Source organism: Ornithorhynchus anatinus, chromosome 2 (assembly GCF_004115215.2).
Source record: "Ornithorhynchus anatinus isolate Pmale09 chromosome 2, mOrnAna1.pri.v4, whole genome shotgun sequence".
Classification (NCBI taxonomy): Eukaryota; Metazoa; Chordata; class Mammalia; order Monotremata; family Ornithorhynchidae; genus Ornithorhynchus; species Ornithorhynchus anatinus.
The window spans coordinates 154,629,670-154,643,520 of NC_041729.1; the positions used below are offsets into that span (position 1 = coordinate 154,629,670).

The 13,851-nt window shown below is 49.3% G+C and overlaps 1 protein-coding gene across 2 annotated transcripts in view; it reads right to left on the reverse strand.

The window, feature by feature from the left end:
- The window catches only part of SLC38A1 (solute carrier family 38 member 1), a 95,970-nt gene extending 85,372 nt beyond the window's left edge, over positions 1–10,598 (reverse strand). The window contains exons 1-3 of one of the 2 annotated variants that reach the window (XM_029057629.2): positions 10,473–10,598; positions 9,996–10,138; positions 7,845–7,956 (exon numbers count right to left, since the gene is read on the reverse strand). The gene's annotated coding sequence lies outside the window, so the exon portion shown is untranslated. The remainder of the gene's footprint in view (positions 1–7,844; positions 7,957–9,995; positions 10,139–10,472) is intronic. The other variant, XM_029057628.2, reaches the window with a different exon arrangement.
- Between the last annotated feature and the right edge of the window lie 3,253 nt (positions 10,599–13,851).

Genomic DNA, 13,851 nt, shown 5'->3' on the forward strand with positions numbered 1-13,851 from the left:
GAAGATGTCGTGCAGTGGCAAACATTAAAAAAAAACCACCTATTAAATATGCCTTGATCGTTCATGGGTGATTCTTGGAAATCATTTCGAAGTACGGAGAAATAGGGAACAGAGAATGAGCCACTGGGGTTTTGGCTGAGGTAACGGTATAATTCAGTTCCGTACATCAGAGCTGGAGTGAGCCGCCTCTACAAGTATCCTATTCATACTCTGACTCTGCCACAGCCAGTTTATACAGGAGCAGGAAAGGGAGGTTCCCCCTCCAATGAGCAGTGCTACAGTGGAGCATCTCCAAAGATATTCATTCAGTAGTATTTCAATAGTATTTATTGAGCGCTTACTATGTGCAGAGCATCAATCTCCCCCACAGTCTCTTAGCTCCACATCTCTCTCCACTTATCTCAGTATTTAAGATATCCATGACCATTTTGGGCAGTAGCAATTTCTCTGGCTGTGCTTGTAGCCTGTGAGCTCCAGAGGCAAGGCCTGGGTCTAACCTGATTATCTCACGTTCCTGCTGTGTGACCATGGGCAAGTCACTTCACTTCTTTAGGCCTCAGTTCCCTCATCTGTTCTCCTTCTTATTTAGACTATGAGGCCTATGTGGGACATGATTATTTAGTATCAACCCCACCTTATAGTACTGTGCCTGGCACAGAGTATGGGCTTAACATGTACCCATGTTAAGATGATTAATGTAAGGGGTGGAGGGTGGGGAATGGTTCTGGCCAGTGGAATGATCACAGGACTGGGTATCAAAAGACCTGGATTCTAATCCCAGCTTTTGACACTTGCCCTCCATGTAATGTTGGGCGAGTCACTTCAATCAATGGGCCTACCTTCATCTGTATAATGAGGATAAAATCCCTGTTCTCCCTCTCCCTTAGACTTTGAGCCCCTTGCGGGCCAGGAACTGTGTCCAATCTGCTTATATTGTGTCTACCCAACGCTCAGTACCCAACATGGAAGCGGCACGGCATAGTGGATAGAGCAAGGGCCTGGGAGTCAGAAGGTCATGGCTTCTAATCCCGGCTCTGCCACTTGTGTGCTGTGTGGCCTTCGACAAGTCACTTCCCTTCTCTGGGCTTCAGTTATCTCATCTGTAAAATGGGGATTAAGACTGTGAGCCCTATGTGGGACAGGGACTGTGACCAACCTGATTTGCTTGTATCCAGAATTTAGTATGGTGCCTGGTACATGTAAGCGCTTAACAAATACCATAATTATTATTAGTAGTAGCAGTACAGTACTTGGCACTTATCAATGCTACAATAATTACTCTTCTGGGGAGGGGCGGGAGGAGGTGGGCCTGTGGCTATTACTGGATCAGATCCACCTTCAGAGAGAACCAGCTAGATGGAGCTAACTAGGCCAGGCTCTCTGGGAAAAGTGAGGTAACTGAACCTCCTTTCTGCCCAGACCTTGTCTTGTCTTTTACCTCCCAAATCTCTGTAACTGTCATTTAGCATACCTCTCTCCATTCTTCAACACCTCCAAAGGCTACTTATTTTCCCCCCACAGAAAGCAGGAACTCCTCACCACTTACCTATTACTCTGTCAAGCAGTCAATCAAGCAGTCAGTGGTATTTATTGACTGCTTATGGGTGCAGAACACTGCACTAAGCACTTGGGAAAATGCAACACAGTTGGAAGACATTTCCTATGAGTTTACAGTTTTCTCTCCTTTAAAGTCAACATTTTAACTATACCCACTATACCCATTAACTATTCTCTCTTTCCCTTCTATATCATGATTACACTTGGATCTGTACCCTTTAAGCACTTGATATTTACCCCACCCTCAGCCCCACTGCATTTACATACTTATCCACTATTTATTTTAATGTCTGTCTCCCCCTCAAGACTGTAAGCTCCCTATGGGCATTGAGTACATCTACCAGCTCTGTTGAGTTGTACTCACCCAAGCACTCAGTACTGGCCTCAGTAAATACCACTGACTGATTGCTTGATCGTGCCGTTAAAACACTCACTGATCTCTGACTCCTTGAACATGCCATTACCTGGAACTCTCTCCCCCTTCAAACCTGCCAAGCCATAGGTAATTCATCTTCAAAGCCCTACTGAAATCCCATCTCCTCCAGGAAGTCTTTTCCAATTAATGCTACACCAATCAATGGTATTTATTGAGCACTTCCTGGGGGCATAGCACTGTGCTAGGTGCTTGGATACATACAATATAAAAAAGTTGGTAGGCATGTTCCCTGCCCACAAGGAGCTAACAGCTAACATCAACCTTGCCCCCTCCTACCTCACCTTGCTTCTCTCCTTCTACAACTCAGCCCGCACACTTTGCTCCTCTAGTGCTAACCTCACTGTGCCTTGATCTCACCCAAGTCCTGCCATTGGCCTGGAATGCCCTTCCTCCTCAAATCTGACAATTACTCTCCCCCTCATCAAAGTCTTACAGAAGGCACATTTCCTCCAAAAGGCCTTCCCAGACTAAGCCCCTGCTTCCTCTTTTCCCACTCCCTTCTGCTTCACCCTGACTTGCTCCTTTTGTTCTTCCACCCTCCCAGCCCCATAGCACTTATGTACATATCTGTCGTTTATTTATTTTGTACTGATGTCTGTCTCCCCTCCCCCAGACTGTAAGCTTGTTGTGGGCAGGGAATGTGCTTATTGATGTATTGTATTCTCCCAAGCGCTTAGTACAGTGCTCTGCACACAGTAAATACGAATGACTGAATGAATGAATCAACCTAACAGTCACCCATGGTACTTAGGTATTTAAATCGATCATCAGCACTTACATATATATCAATTTATACATTATAGTCTATATCAGTGTATTATATTTATCCCTTTATTTCATCTTTCTATACTCCTGCTACTACAAGGTGTATTCCTCCTGCCGCCACTACACCCAGGTCAATCAATCAATCGTATTAACTGAGCACTTACTATGTGCAGAGCATTGTACTAAGAGCTAGGGGGAGTACAATATAATAGAGATGGTAGACTGTTAGAACGCAGCTTTTGGCCGGTTATTTTGATTATAACACTGTTAGGGAATTAGAGAATGTTTATCTAACAACATGAGTGCATTCGGGAACAGTCTGTTCAGAACAAACAACTTCTACCCATGAGCCTTTCCTAAGCACCGTACACATCACCGTGGCATTTCCTGCGTATTACTGTGGCCCGGCAATGTGAATTTTCCTTAACAAAGAGTTTCATGACGATGCACCCCCTTCATTTCAAAGAAATGCATTTATTTGTAAATAATCTGTCTGCTTGTCTCCCCTAGTAGACTGTGAACTCCTTGAGAGCAGGAACTGTGTCATTTTCTTGGATTGTACTTTCCTAGTACTTAGTATGATGATGATGATATTTGTTAAGTGCTTAGTATGTGCAAAGCACTGTTCTAAGCGCTGAAGAGGATACAAGGTGATCAGGTTGTCCCATGTGGGGCTCACAGTCATCCCCATTTTCCAGATGAGGTAACTGAGGCACAGAGAAGTTAAGTGACTTGCCCAAAATCACACAGCTGACAAGCGGCAGAGCAGGGATTTGAACCCAAGACCTCTGACTCCCCAGCCCATGCTCTGTCCACTGAGCCAAGCTGCTTCTCATTGTGCTCTGTACATAAAAAACCATTGATAAATACTATTGACTGATTTATTGAAATGTGTTCCCCAGCCACCTTCTGCCTCACCAAACATTTAAACTAAGACTTGCCATCCATTCAGACGCATTCCTCGGGAAGGCTGAAAGTTGGACAGCTGGTAGACGCTGATGACCAAATGCCATATTTATGACGATGCAGCTGTCAATCCAGCAGTCATGTGGATTGACTGAGAGTCGTGCCATATGGGAGGGAGTAGAGAGGAGTGACCGCAGGTGAGGCTTTCGGCCTGACAACAGTCCAAAGACTAAACAGTGAATTGAAAGAAAGTGCTCATGTCACAGAAACTGGGGGGTGTTTTAATCCGGTCTGTTAAAACTGGTCAGTCTGGGCAAACAAAGCTGCTGGAGAACAATTCAGTTAGTTTCCAATCAGCATAACAGTAAACTCTCAATTAGAAGGGGTGGATCCCTTCTCACCATTCAGGTACTGTTCACTCACTCCTCTCAGAGAAGGCTGATGGAGAGAAAGGGAAATGGAGCTCAAATTGGTTATTTTTTTTTCCAATCCCGGCTCTGACACTTGTCTGCTGTGTGACCTTGGATAAGTCACTTAACTTCTCTGGGCCTCAGTAACTACATCTGAAAAATGGGGAGCGAGACTGTGAGCCCCACGTGGGACAGGGACTGTGTCCAACCCGATTTGCTTGTATCCATCCACACCAGCGCTTAATACAGATCCTGGCATATAGTAAACACTTAACAAGTAACATAATTATTAGTATTTATTTCATAGTTTAAACAATCATCGAATGGCACCTACTGAATACCTACTGAGTCCTCAATCCTACACCAAGGGCTTGGGAGAATAAAGTAGTGATAAAAACACACTGTCTCTGACCTCCAGTTTACAATCTGGGGGAAACACACAAAAATTATTTACAGAATGAAGGTGGGAGGAAATGCACCAGGATAAAACAGCTGAAAAAATAACTGAATGAATGAAAAAATGAAAGAAGACACATGTACACAAGTGCTGAGGATACAGTTCAAGTACTTAAGTGGCATGGGCAGCTGTTGGTCTGATTTGTGAATTAACAGGGGAAGGCTTCCTGGAGTAGGTGGAAATTTAGAAGGGCTTTAAAGACAGGGACAGCTGCAATCTGGTGGATTTGTCTGGTGGGAGAATTCCAGTCTCTGGGGGCAGCATGAGCTAAGGGTCAAAGGCAGGGCTGTTGAGAATGTGATAGACAGGAAGCTTGAGACTGGAATAGTGAAGCAGCTTGGCTTGGTGGAAAGTGCCCGGGCTTGGGAGTCAGAGGTCATGGGTTGTAATCCTGGCTCTGCCGCTTGTCAGCTGTGTGACCTTGGGCGAGTCACTTAACTTCTTTGGGGCTCGGGTACCTCATCTATAAAATGGGGATCAAGACTCTGCGCCCCACATGGGACAACCTAATTCCCTTGTATCTACCCCAGTGCTTAGAACAGCACTGTGCACTTAGTACGTGCTTAACAAATACCAACATTATTATTATTGAGAGGAACAAAGGGTGCCACCTGGGGAATAAGTGTTAGGTGAAGAAAGCGTGTGGTATTTGTTAAGCACTATGTGCCAAGCACTGTACTAAGTGGTAGGGTATAGATACCAGATAATCAGGTCAGATATTAGAGGGACAGAGTTGGTGGACAGCCTTGAAGACAATGAAAACAAATGCCTACTCGATACAGAGGTAGATAGGTAACAATTTTAGGTAATCAAGGAGGGGAGGGATGTGCAGCAAGAGATTCTGTAAGGTGGCCCTATAGCTCAGGGGTGAGAGCACTGGTCTCGTAAAGCAAGGGGCATGAGTGCAAATCTCATTAGGGCCTGCTCTGTAATATTTTACAGAAGCAGCATGGCCTAGTGGATAGAGCACGGGCCTGGGAGTCAGAAGGATCTGGGTTCTAATCCCGGTTCTGCCACTTGCCTCCTGTGTGAACCTAGGCAAGTCACTTCACTTCTCTGTGCCTCAGTTACCTCATCCGGAAATTAGGGATTAAGACATTGAGGCCCATGAGGGACACGAACTGTGTCCAACCTGATTAGCTTGTCTCTTCCTCAGTGCTTAGTACAGTGCCTGTCTTATAGTAAATGCTTAACAAATATATATATAAAAAAAGATCCATGGTGGCAAATGGACTGGAGTGGGAAGAGGTTGGAGGTAAGGAGGCCAATGAAGAGGCTGATAAAGTCATCGGACCATGATAAGACTTAGAACTTTATGCTACCTGGACGAGGGGACGGGAAAAGGCAGAACTAGGAGATGTTATGGAACTGGCAAGGTGTAGCAAGCAGCATGGCTTAGCAGATAGAGCACAGATCTGGGAGTCAGAAGGACCTGGGTTCTAATCCCAGCTCTGCCACATGTCTGCTGTGTGACCTTAGGCAAGTCGCTTCACTTCCTCTGATGCTAACCTCACTTATACTCGATTTCACCCATCTCACCGCCGCCCCCCCCCCCCCCCACCCTGGTCCAAGTCCTGCCTCTGGCCTGGAATGCCCTCTCTCCTCAAATCCGACAGACGATCACTCTCCCCCCGCTTCAAAGCCTTATTGAAGGTACATCTCCAAGAAGCCTTTCCTGACTAAGCCCTCCTTTCTACTCCCACTCCCTTCCACGTCACCCTGACTTGCTCTCTTTGCTCTCCACCCCCCAACCCCATGGCACTTATGTGCATATCTGTAATTCTGTAATTTATCCATTTGCATTCATGTCTGTGTTCCCTGCTCTAGACTGTAAATTCATTGTGGGCAGGGAATGTGTCGGTTTATTACTGCATTGTACTCTCCCAAGCGCTTAGTACAGTGCTCTCCACACAGTAAGCGCTCAATAAATAGGACTAAATGAACTTCTCTGTGCCTCCGTTACTTCATTTATAAAGAATGGGGCTAAGACTCTGAGTCCCAAGTGGGTCAGGGACTGTGTCCAACCTGATTAATTTGTATCCACCCCAAAAAATAGAAGAACGTTTGGTACACGGTAAGTCCTTCGGAAGACCGTAATTATTATTATTATTAATTATTTGAAGAATGTGAGGGCTGAAGCAAGGAGTCAAAGATGATGCCAAGATTGTGGGCTACTAGGATAGGGAGAATAGTGGTGTTATTGACAGAGACAGGAAAATTAGGTGGAGAGACTGGTTTGGGAATGGGAGGATAAAAAGTTTAGTTTTGAATGAAGAAACTGGGGAAAAGCTGAAACCAATGGCTAAGGCCTGGTTATTTGTGCATTCATTACGGCTCACTTCCATTAACTGGGATGACCAAGAAGACAAGATGAATTTCCAAAATCTGGGATGGAACCACAAATTCTGACTCTAGTCATGTGTTCTCGACAATGGACTTGGCTGTGCTGAGAACACTGGAGAATCTAATCCCCAACAAATGCAAAATTATATGACAAATCAGTCCACCAGTTGCCAAGCACTGCTTTTATTTCCAGTGTCCTTCTGACGTCAATTTTTTTTTTTAAAAAGAAGTTATTGTACCAATATGTTCCCTACTGTCAAGGTGACAAATGACAGACGCCCTACGCACTGCCCTCTAGCAAACAAGAGATTTAAAATCTCTTCCCCCCAGACCCCCATGATTTGAAACAATAAACTTGTGAACTAGTCTCCTGAACAGTGGTCTGTTTCAACTCATTTAAGACTTCTGAGTTATCTTAAATTTTAAGAGAAGCAGCATCGCCTAGTGGATAGAGTCAGAAGGTCATGGGTTCTAATCCCTGCTCCGCCACTTGTCTGCTGTGTGACCTTAGGCAAGTCACTTCACTTCTCTGGGCCTCCGTTCCCTCATCTGTAAAATGGGGATTAAGATGCTGGGCCCCGTGTGAGACAGGGGCTGTATCCAACCCAATTACCTAGTATCTATCCCAGCACTTTAAACAGTGCCTGGCACCTAGTAAGCACTTAACAAATACCCTGATGATAATATATTAATTGCTAGATCTCCGGTGCATTTCTGTTGGAGACCGTAGTTGACCGTAGTCTCCACCTAATTTCCTGTCTCTGTCAGGACTGTTGGTTGTCCTGTGTTTGGGTCATTTCCGATCCGTGACAGCAGCACCAGCTTCAGTGAGGATACACAGACACAAAGGATTTCAATTTTAGCACCTCCTTCCAAGCAAGGACAAGAACCTTTCACAGTGCATGCCAGCATAGTGACGTCGAGACCGCCAATTTTTTTTTTTTTTTTGCTGCCATAATCTACTTCCTACCTTTTCGATTCATCATGAAAGCAGAGAGCAGTCCCTGGGTTTTCGATGCAATCTGGGAGAGAGCCGGAGAGGGATCAGATCGGGAGGAAAGGATCCTATTTAGGAGATGCTCCTGGAAGCGGGTGGGGAAAAGGGAGAGACAGTGTTTTCCTTCCCTTGAAAGCCTGGCCGAGTTTTGGTGCCTTTTGCAGAAGTCTCAAATACAGAATACAGTTTGCATTCTGCCTTTTGCAGAAAACTCCAGACACAAATGTATGGATGGGAGGGGAAGCAGGAAATATGAGGGAGCCCTGGCCCAAGGTGGGTGGGTGAGTGAGTCACCCCTTCAAAAGTCACCCTGGCAACCCAGTAATGACCCTGTCCCCTTTTTTCCTTGCAAATGACTTTTTTTTTTAATTTAAAAGCATTTCCTCGGGGCAGGAAAGGACAGTGAGTCACCGTGGACGTCGTTTTGCAGTTTCCTCCACATCCTCCCACTCATCGAGCTGGGGGAGGGGGGAGGGAAAGGGGGGAAGGAGGGAGGGAGGGAGGGAAGGAAGGAAGGAAGGAAGGAAGGAAGGGAGGAAGGAAGGAAGGAAGGAGGGAGGGAGGGAGGGAGGGAAGGAATGGAGGGGGGAAGGAAGGAATGGAGGGGGGAAGGAAGGAATGGAGGGAGGGAAGGAAGGAATGGAGGGAGGGAGGGAGGGAAGGGAGAAAGAAGGGAAGACAGGAGGGGGAAAAGGAGGGAAGGGAGAAAGGAAGGAGGGAAGGGAAGAGGGGAGGAAGGAGGGAGGGAAGGAAGGGGGAAGGAGGGAAGGGAGAAAGAAGGGAAGGAAGGAGGGGGAAAAGGAGGGAAGGGAGAAAGGAAGGAGGGGAAGGAGGAGGGGAGAAAGGAGGGAAGGGGAAAAGAGGGAAGGGAGAAAGAAGGGAAGAAAGGAGGGGAGAAAGGAGGGAAAAAAGGTGGGAATGGAGAAAGGAAGGAGAGGAGGAAGGAGGGAAGAAAGGGGGAAGGAGGGAAGGGAGAAACAAGGGAAGAAAGGAGGGGAGAAAGAAGGGAAAAAAGGAGGGAAAGGGGAAAGGAGGAGGGGAGGAAGAAGGGAAGGGGGGAGGAGGGAAGGGAGGAGGGGAAGGAGGAAAAGGGGGAAGGAAGGAAAAAATGAGGGAAGGGAGAAAGGAAGGAAGAAAGGAGGGATGGGAGAAAGGAAGGAAAGGAGGGAAGGAAGAGAAAACGTGGTCATTTTAACTCCCTGTCAGTCTCTGGCTGTACCTTTTCAGCAACAGATAGGGGTCGGAGGATGGAGAATAATAATAATAATGGCACTTTAAGTGCTTTCTATGTGCAGGTACGGTACTAAACACTCGGGTGGATTCAAGCAAATCGGGTTGGACCCAGTCCCTGTCCCATGTGGGGCTCACAGTCTCAATCCCCATTTTGTAGATGAGGGGACTGAGGCCCAGAGAAGTGAAGTGACTTGCCCAAGGTCACACCATAGACAAGTGGCGGAGCGGCATTAGAACCCATGGCCCTGGCCTCCCTGACAATCCTGCCCCTTTTTAAATACCCTTTGGGGGAAGCAGGGAAATTCCCCAAATTCCACAAACTGAAAGACTTTCTCCCCCGCACAGATATGAGTGGTTTGCGCCCACACGGAGTCACATTCAGATTATTCAAACACTCACAACGGTTCTCTCTGCCTTGGGACTGGAATATTTATATTGCTCTTGGGTACTTTATTTGATGCCCGACTCTACGTAGACATAAAAAAAAAAAGCCCAAAACCCGAAAAACAAAACCCAACAATAAAAACCAAAGCAAAAACCCAGAAACGAAAAAGGACAGCCCCTCAACGTGCAGGTGAAGCATCCATGCATTGTTTGTTTCTCGCCAGAATGTGGAGGGAGGAGGCCATAGGCGTGGACAGTACATCTCCATAGGTCTCAAAAACGGTCCTTTTTCTACATATTTTCTCAACACCGAACCCTGGGTTTGGAAGCTCCAAACATTCGCGCATTCATTTCACATCAAAACAAACAAAAAAAAACAAGGGTTTTTTCCCCAGGTCCCCCGGCTTACTTCACCTTGGCCAGAATCTCCGGCCTTCCCTTGGCTCTTTCCTTCTCCCCTCCCTCCCGCCAAAGAGAAGAAAGCCGGAGAAGGGAGAATCATCTTACCTTAGCGAATAAAAGGATAGGATGGAACAGAAGAGGCCTTCAAGGTGTCCTCCACATCCCCTCTTTTTTTCTCCCGGCCTGATGTCCTTTGTGGAAAGATGAGGACGCCTGGGCGTGGGGCTGCAAAGAAGATGCAGAGCCTCCTGCAGAATGAAAACAAAAAAGCCAAAAAAAAAAAAAAAGACCCCCACGGAGGTATTGTCCGCTGCTGAGGCTGGGAGGGAAGGGGATGGGGAGCTGAAAGAAGCGGGGAGGGAGGAGGAGGAGCAGCAGCAGCAGCAAGGAGGTGCTGGGCGACCTTCACCAGGAGCAGCGTGGCTGATTCCAGCCAGTGCAAACAGTCACTCCTGCTCCTCCTCCTGCTCCTCCTCCTGCTCTTCCTCCTCCTTCTCCCTCCTCCCCAGGGCAGATTGCATCAGAAATCCCCTTCCCCCTCCCGACGCCCGCACCCTCCCGGCCGCACGGCGGGGCCCTTACAGTGACGGGTCCCGGCGGTGGGCTCCCCGGTTTGTGAGCATTCCGTCCGGGCCCCGAGCAACGGGCCTCGGCTCCCACGCTCTGCTGCGGGCTAAGCCCGGAGACGATGCCGCTCGCCCCGCCCGGATTCCAGGACAGTCGCGAGGGGGCGCTGTGGCTGCTCCTCCTCCTCGTGCTCCTCCTCCTCTTGCTCCTCCTCGTGCTCCTCGCGCTCGTCGTGCTCCTCCTGGTGCTCCTCCTGGTGCTCCTCCTGGTGCTCCTCCTCCTGGTGCTCCTCCTCCTGTTGCTCGTGCTCGTCGTGCTCGTCCTCGCGCTTGTGCTCGTCGTGCTGCTCGTCCTGCTCCTCCTCCTCGGGCTCGTCGCGCTTGTGCTCGTCGTGCTCCTCGCGCTCCTCCTCTTCGTGCTCCTCGCGCTTGTGCTCGGCGTGCAGCTCCTCGAGCAGCTCCTCGTGTTCCTCCTCCTCGTGCTCCTCGCGCTTGTGCTCGGCGTGCAGCTCCTCGTGCAGCTCCACGTGCAGCTCCTCGTGCTCCTCCTCGTGCTCCTCGCGCTTGTGCTCGTCGTGCACCTCCTCGTGCTCCTCCTCCTCTTCCTCCTCCTCCTCGTGCTCCTCGTGCTCCTCCTCCTCTTGCCCCTCCTCCTCTTGCTCCTCCTCGTGCTCCTCGTGCTTGTCGTGCCCCTCCTCGTGCTCCTCGCGTTTGTGCTCGTCGTGCTCCTCCTCGTGCTCCTCGCATTCGTGCTCACCGTGCTCCTCGTCCTCATGCTCCTCGCACTGCTCCTCGTGTTGCTCGTGCTCGCCGTGCTCCTCTTTGTGCTCCTCCTCATGCTCCCCCTCATGCTCCACCTCGTGCTCCTCCTCTTGCTCCTCATGCTTGTGCTCGTCGTGCTCCTCGTGCTCCTCCTCCTTTTACTCCTCCTTGTGCTCCTCGCACTCGTGCTCACCGTGCTCCTCTTCCTCGTGCTCCTCATCCTCGTGCTCCTCGCGCTGCCCCTCCTCGTGTTGCTCATGTTCGTCGTGCTCCTCCTTGTGCTCCTCCTCATGTTCCTCCTCGTGCTCCTCCTTGTGCTCCTCATGCTTGTGCTCGTCGTGCGCCTCCTCCTCTTGCTCCTCCTCGTGTTCCTCGTGCTTGTGCTCACCGTGCTCCTCCTCATGCTCTTCGTGCTCCTCCTCGTGCTCCTCCTCATGCTCCTCACGCTCCTCCTCATGCTCGTCGTGCCCCTCTTCTTCATGCTCGTCGTGCTCCCGCTTGTTGTGCTCCTCCTCCTCGTGCTCCTCGCGCTCCTCCTCGTGCCCCTCGCACTCCTCCTCGTGCCCCTCCTCCTCGTGCTCCCCCTCATGCTCCTCTGCTCGTGTTCGTCATGGTGCTCGTCGTGCTCCTCGTCATGCTCCTCCTCCTCAGGTTCCTCGTGCTCACCGTGCTCCTCCTCCTCGTGCTTCTCCTCGTGTGCCCTTCGTGACCCTGCCACTGCGCCTCCTCATCCTCCCACTGCTGCACCTGCACCTGCCCTCCTGCTCCTAATATTATAGCGATACCATGTGTTAAACGCTTACTATGTGCCAAGCACTGTTCTAAGCACCGGGGTAGGCACAAAGTAATCAGATTGTCCCACGAGGGGCTCCCAGTCTCAATCCCCATTTTCCAGAGGAAGTAACTGAAGCCTAGGGAAGTGAAATGATGGCCTTTCTTAAGCGCTTACTATAAGCCAAGCACTGTTCTAAACTGGGGTAGATACAGGGTTATCAGGTTGTCCCATGTGAGACTCACAGTCGTAATCCCCATTTTCCAGATGAGGTAACTGAAGCCCAGAGAAGTGAAATGATGGCCTTTCTTAAGCGCTTACTATATGCCATCTAGTGTTCTAAGTGCTGGGATAGATACTAGGTAATCAGGTTTTCCCACATGGGGCTCACAGTCATAATCCCCATTTTACAGATGAGGGAACTGAGGCACAGAGAATAATAATAATAATTTTAGTATTTGTTAAGCACTTACTATGTACTGAGCACTGTTCTAAGCACTGGGGTAGATACAGGGTAATTAGGTTGTCCCACGTGAGGCTCACAGTTAATCCCCATTTTGCAGATGAAGCAACTGAGGCACAGAGAAGTTAAGTGACTTGCCCACAGTCACACAGCTGACGAGTGGCAGAGCCGGGATTCAATTCCATAACCTCACACTGCCCAAAGTCACAAGGCTAAGTGGGGGAGGTGGGATTAGACAATTAGACTGTGAGCCCGTCATTGGGCAGGGATTGTCTCTTATCTGTTGCCGAATTGTACATTCCAAGCGCTCCGTACAGTGCTCTGCACATAAACACTCAATAAATACTATTGAATGAAATGAACCCACGACCTCTGACTCCTAAATCCGCGCTCTTGCCACTAGGCCATGCTGCTCCTCCTGCTCGTGCTCCTGCTGCTGCTGCAGACTGAGCCCCCCCCCTTCCCTCTGCTCCTCCTCCCCTCCCCATCTCCCTGACTCCCTCCCTCTGCTTTAATAATGTTGGTATTTGTTAAGCGCTTACTATGTGCAGAGCACTGTTCTAAACGCTGGGGTAGATAAAGGGTAATCAGGTTGTCCCACGTGAGGCTCACAGTTAATCCCCATTTTACAGATGAGGGAACTGAGACACAGAGAAGTGAAGTGATACCCACAGTCACACAACTGACAAGTGGCAGAGGCAGGATTCGAACTCATGACCTCTGACTCCCAAGCCCGTGCTCTTTCCACTGAGCCACGCTGCTTCTCACGCCCCACACCACTTGTGTATACATGTACATATTTATTCTACTTATTTTATTAATGAGGTGTATATATCTATAATTCTATTGATCTATTTTGATGCTATTGATGCCTGTCAACTTGTTTTGTTTTGTTGTCCGTCTACCTCCTTCTAGACTGTGAGCCTGCTGTGGGCAGGGATTGTCTCTCTTTGTTGCTGAATTGTACTTTCCAAACGCTCAATACAGTGCTCTGCACACAGTAAGCGCTCAATAAATATGATTGAATTAATGATGCTCCTCGTGCTCCTGCTCCTGTTGCTGGTGCTCTTCCCCTTCCTCTGACCTGCCTGGGAAAGGTGTTGCTCCAGAGAAGGAACAGATTGGGGGGGGAGGGGGGCGGGAAGGGGAGGAAAGTGGTGCCCAGGGAACCAGGAGTCCAGGACCTGCCCTGCCCTGCCCTGCACTGCTCCAGGCGGTGCAGCCCACCTCCTCCCCCCGGGCCGAGGACGCTCCCATCCCATCCCATCCCCGGCTGCACGCCGTCCGCCCCGATACCCCCATGCCCTGATGACCCCCTTGCCCCACCGCCCCAGTACCCCTGTCCCAACAACTCAGCGCCTCGAGGGCTCTCTGGGCTCGGGACCAGCCCAATAATAC